The sequence below is a fragment of the Belonocnema kinseyi genome, chromosome 2 (genome assembly GCF_010883055.1).
Source record: "Belonocnema kinseyi isolate 2016_QV_RU_SX_M_011 chromosome 2, B_treatae_v1, whole genome shotgun sequence".
Taxonomy (NCBI): domain Eukaryota; kingdom Metazoa; phylum Arthropoda; class Insecta; order Hymenoptera; family Cynipidae; genus Belonocnema; species Belonocnema kinseyi.
Window position 1 is genome coordinate 168052780 of NC_046658.1, and position 6024 is coordinate 168058803.

The 6024-nt window shown below is 23.7% G+C and overlaps 1 protein-coding gene across 1 annotated transcript in view; it reads right to left on the reverse strand.

Annotated features, from left to right (window-relative positions):
* LOC117167454 overlaps positions 1–6024 on the reverse strand; it is a 131805-nt gene that overhangs the window by 7979 nt on the left and 117802 nt on the right. The gene's annotated exons all lie outside the window — the stretch shown is intronic.

Consider the following 6024-nt stretch of genomic DNA (forward strand, 5'->3'; position numbering starts at 1 on the left):
ACCACCCTAATGTTCACATTCATTAAAACCTAAAAGCACATGAATAAATTGTGAAAAGTCTTCTGGGCATAGGCGGAGGGGGGGGGAGATTTTGTATGCTCTTTTTTTATGTACATGTGGTACATTTTTGGTTAAAAATTCATCTTTTCCGGTTAAAAATTCAACTACTTGATTGGAAGCAGAACTACTTTAACAAAAATTCATTTTTTTGCGGACGATTCATAAATTCAGTTGAAAGCTCAACTATTTTATTAAAATGGAACTTTTTTAAAATGAAAATTCATATTTCCGGATTGAAAATTTATCTTTTTGGCTTGGATGTTAAAAAATTTGGTAGAAAATTCAACTATTTGTTAGAAAATTCACTTTTTCGTTTAAAATTCATATTATCGGATTGAAAATGCAACTGTTTGGTTAAAAGTTAAATTACCTTATTTAAAGTTCATCCATTTTGGTGGAAAATTCATAACTTTAGTTCAAAATTAAGTAATTTCGCTAAAAAATAACTATTTTTTTAAATTGAAGTATTTTGTTGAAAATTAATTTTTTTGTTGAATATTCATATTTTTGGGTTTAAAATTCAATTCTTTGATTGAAAATTAACTTTGTTGATGAAAATTCTTGTCTTCGGGTTGAAAATTCAACTCTTTGGTTGAAAGTTGAACTACTTCAGTAAAAATTTATCTTTTTTGGTAGAAAATTTATAAGTTTACTTCACAATTCAACTTTTTCGTTGAAAATTGAATTTTTTGTTGAAAATTCACAATTAATTAATTCACAATTTTTTGTTAAAAATGAACCTTTTTGAAGAAAATTCATATTTTTGGATTGAAAATGCAACAGTTCGGTAGAAAATCCGTCTTTTTGGCTTGAAAATTCAAAAATTTGGTAGAAAATTGAACTGTTTGTTAGAAAATATTTTTTGTTTGTTGATAATTTATATTTTCTGGTTGAAAATTCAACTCTATGGTGAAAAGTTGAACTACTTTATTAAAAATTCATCTCATTTGGTGAAAAATGAATAATTATAGTTCAAAATTCAACAATTCAGTAGAAAATTCAACTATTCGTTAGAAAATTAATATTTTTTAAATTGAAAATTATTTTTTTCCAATAAAAACTGAAATATTTCATTTTTGTTGAAAAATTATTTTTTCAAAACTAGACATTGAACTACTTGTTTGAAAGCTCAACTATTTAATTAAACATGTATGCATTTTGTTCAAAAAAATTTTTTTTTACACCAATCTTTTTTGTTAAAAATGCAACTTTTTTGTTGAAAATTGATCTGTTTTAGTGGAGGATTTGAGCACTTTGTTGAACATTCGTCTTTTTTTGTAGAATTCCATTTTTTTTATTAAAAATGTAAATCCTTGTGTTTTGAAATATTAACTATTATATTTTTTGTTTAAATTCATCTATTTATTTAAAAATGTATGCATTTGGTTGAAAATGCTTTTTTTTTTAGTATGAAATCTATTTTTTGGTAAAAAACGTAACTTTTTGGTTAAAAATTACTTTTTTTGTGTAGATAAGTTTTTCTTTCTTTCTTGGAAATACAACACTGTGGTAGAAAATTAAACTAATTGATGAAAACTTAATTTTATATATAAAAAATATTTTTAATGAAAGTTTAACTATTCCATTTTTAGTTAAAAATTGATTTTTTAAAGTTAAAAGTTCAACTACATTGTTGACAATGTATATAGTATGTGGAAAAATCGACTTTTTTGGTAGAAAACTAATCTTTTTGCCTGAAATAAATAAATTGGTTGAATAAATATCTGAGGGGGGGGGGGGCGATCGCAATAATATATAAATTATTTCCAATAAAGTAGACAACTCTAGAATTGAACCTGAAATGTCGAGCTAGACTTAATAAATCGAATAAACTCAAAGTACATTTGGCAGCTTCTCTTCTGCGTCGCTCTAATTATTTATAATTATTACAATAAGAACTTGTTTATGAGATTTCACAAATAGCCCGAGAAATTTGCCATTTTTTACGTAATATATTCATTTTAGAAGTTCAGACTTTATTAGTCTAGAAGAAAAGTAAAAGTGGACTTTGATCCCCGTTTCAATCTCACATCATTTACATAAAATTTCAAAATTGAATCTGACAACAGTAAAATGTTGCGTAACTTTATCAATTTCATTTATTTAAGATTTAATTTCAAAATATTCAATTTAATTGGTTTAGATTATTAATTAATAAGTAAAGGTAAAAGTGAGAAAATGATTTTAATTTAGCTGAAAAGCCTACTACTGTATTTGTGGTTTAGAAATCATCTTTCATTAATTAAAAATTGTATTATTTTGTTAGAAATATTATTATTTGGTTGAAAATTCAACAAATTTTATAACAATCTTGATAAATTTTTAACAGTTTTAATAAAGGTCATCTTTTTTGGTTGAAAATTTAACTATTTAGTTAGAAATTAATTTTTTTTAAATTAAACTCTTTGGAAGAAAATTCACCTTTTTGGTTAAAAATGCAACGGCTTGGTGGAAAATTATTATGTTTTGTTTGAGGAATCAACTATTTTGTGGAAAAACCTTATTTTTTTGGTTAAATTCAATTTTTTTTTTAATTCAGTTTTTTTTACGCTCACCTACTTGAATGAAATTTGAACCACTTTGTTAAACATGTCTTTTTTAGATTGAAAATTCATAGTTTTTTTCGTCTTTTTTATTTAAAAATTTATAACTTTTTGCAAAAGTTTAACCTTTTTAAGTTAAAAATACAAATGTTCGGTTGAAAATTATTATGTTATGGTTGAGAAATCAACTATTTTGTTGAAAACATCTTTTCTAATTAAATTATACTATTTTTTATATATTAATTTTCTCACAAAAAATATAACTATTCCATTTTTAGTGAAAAACTTTTGTTTTTTAGTTGAAACTTCTGTTGAAAATTGATTTACCCTGTTTCAAAAATTATCTTTTTATTTGAAAATGAATAGTTTTTTACTGGAAAATTAAATTATTTGCTTGAAAACCAATCTTTTTTTAGATGAAAATTAACTTGTTTCCTTGAAAATTCATTTTCTTTTGTTGAAAATATAACCAAAGACAGACAAATTCAAGGAAAGAAAACGAATTTTGAAAAGAAAGTTGAAAATCCTTGATTAAAAAAGATTAGTTTTAAATCAAGCAGTTTCATGTTTAACAAAAAAAGATGAAATTTCTACGACAGAGGATGAATTTAAAAAAGAAAGAGATTTTTCATTCAAGAAAGATTTTTCAGTCAATAAAGAGAAAAAAAAATTTGATCCGAAACGTGGAATTTTCATGTCAAAAAGGCGAGTATTTTCTATAAAAGAGTTGAATTTTCAAAACGAAAATATAAATTTTCATTCGGTGTTATCCTTCCTTTTTTATAAATATTAGCAAAATTCCACATCATAAGTTTTTGAAATTAAATTGAACAGTAGAAATTGAAATTGAATATCTTTATTCAAATTATGGGATACAATAAAAATCAAAAATTATTTTTTTTAATATCACCACCATAAGTCTGTTGTATAGGGTCCCAAAAAATCCCATAAGTGAAAAATTAGGGTTTGCTAGTTTTTCTCTTTAAATATAATTTTTTTTAGTTTTTTATGCAAATTATTTTTTATACACAAAATACTACTTTCTACTAATAATTAAATGTTTAGATTAATTGTTTAAACAATTTATTATTGTTTTTAACAACTTTCTCTTAGAATAGTTAGAAAGTCGCACTTTCTTCGTAAACTGTTGCAAATTGAAGAAAATTTCAGTAGCAACAGCAGAAAATTCAATTGTTTTAAATTAAAGAAAAATGAAATTTGAATAGCAGGGAATTGTATTTTTAACTGTTAAAAATTGAAAAAAATGCAATAGCTACAGTAGAAAATTCAATTGTTCCGAATGAAAGAAAACTGAAATTCATTCGTTTAAAATTGAATTTCCAACTATTGGAAAATAATTTGAAGTTAAATTAACAACAGCTGAAAATTCAACTAATGAAAATTGAATTTTGAAAAGAAATTTGAATTTTTAACCGTTAAAAATGGAAGAAATTTCATAATTCAAAGGTTTTATCAAGAAAACTGAAAATTGAATCGTTGATAATCGAACTTTCAACTTTTAAAAATGGAAGAAAATTGAAAAGAATTGAAAATTGAAAAATTAACTGTTGATAACTGAAAAAAATTTACTTATCAACTGTTTTAATTTGAAAATTGAATGTTCAACTATTGAAAATTGGAGAAAATTTCAGTAACAACAGTAGAAAATTCAATTGTTTTAAATTAAAGAATATCAGAAATTTGAATGGTAGGGAATTTTATTTTCAACTGTTAAAAATTGGAAATTATTGAATTTTTAACTATTGAAAATTGAAGACACTTCATAATTCCATAGTTTTATAAAGAAAACTTAAAATTGAATTGTTGATAATCAGATTTTCAACTGTTAAAAATAGAAGAAAATTTAATTTTCACTGTTGAAAATTGAAGGAAATTATTTATTGAATTAGCAACAGTAGAAAATTTAATTATGAACTGTTGGTAACTTAAGAAATATTACTTATCAGCTGTTATAAAATTGGAAAATTTAAGAAAATTGATAAATAAATCTTTAACAGACGAAAATTCAATTGTTTTACATTGAAGGAAACAAAAAATGTAATTGTTTAAAGATGTTTTTTCGATTATTGAAAATTGAAGAAAAATTAATTTTCAACTGTTAAAAATGGAAGAAAACTGAAAATTAAATTGTTTTAAATTAAACAAAACTGAAATTTGAATTGTGGAGAACTGTATTTTCAACTGTTAAAAATTGAAGGAAATTTCAGTAGCAACAGTAGAAATTTCAATTGTTTTTTATTAAGGAAATCTGAAATTAAAATCGTAAGGGATTGTATTTCCAACGGGCAAAAAATTGAAAGTTGAAATAAATTTCAGTAAATTGAATTTCCAACTATTGAAAACTAATTTGAAATTAAATTAACAACAGCTGAAAATTCAACCAATGAAAATTGAATTATTAAAAGAAAATTGAAATTTTTAACTGTTAATTGAAGAAATTTCATAATTCAAATGTTTTATAAACAAAACTGAAAATTGAATCGTTGATAATCAAACTTTCAACTATTAAAAACGAATGAAAATTGAATTTTTCACTGTTGAAAATTTAAGAAAATTAATCATTGAATTAGCAACAGTAGAAAATTAAAGAGAATTGAAAATTGAAAAATTAACTGTTGATAACTGAAGAAAATTTACTTATTAACTATTAAAAATGTGAAAATTGAATTATCAACTCTTGAAAATTGGAGACAATTTCAATAACAACAGTAGAAAGGAATTTTATTTTCAACTGTTAAAAATTGAAAAATAATTGAATTTTCAACTATTGAAAACGGAAGAAAATTCAGTTTTAGACAGTTAAAATTGAAAGTTGAATTTTCAATAAATGAAAATTGAAATTTTCTAAATTAAAGAAAATTTTGAATTTAATCGTTTAAAAATTAAATTTTCAACTATAGAAAATTGTAGGGAATTGATAATTGAATTAGCAAAAGCAAAAAAATGTGGAAAAAATTGAGTTTCAATTCGACTCACTTAATATTAACGATTCTGCATAAAATTTACAAAAACGTATTTTTTTCTTATGGGAAATATGTATTAAACTTCATGGGGCTTGCGAAAAACCTCTTAATATAACACAGGCCAACAATTCTCAGAACCAGAGACCAGACCTACTATACCCGAAGGTTTTTGCTGCGCTGAATCCGAATCTGACCTCAGAAAAATTCCATCACCCTCAGTTTTCGAGATATTCTAACCTAAAAGGGTCAAAAACCCGTTATTTTGATGTGTTCGAGGCCCCGTAACATCGCGAAAATTTTTTTTTTCACAAACTGACAATGGCATCGTAAATAATTACTCTTTACCTTCAAAATGCGATGCCTAACTTTTTGATAAGATTTTTCATAGCCGAGATATGGCGGATTCAAATATGAAAAATTTCACTTTTCACGGATAT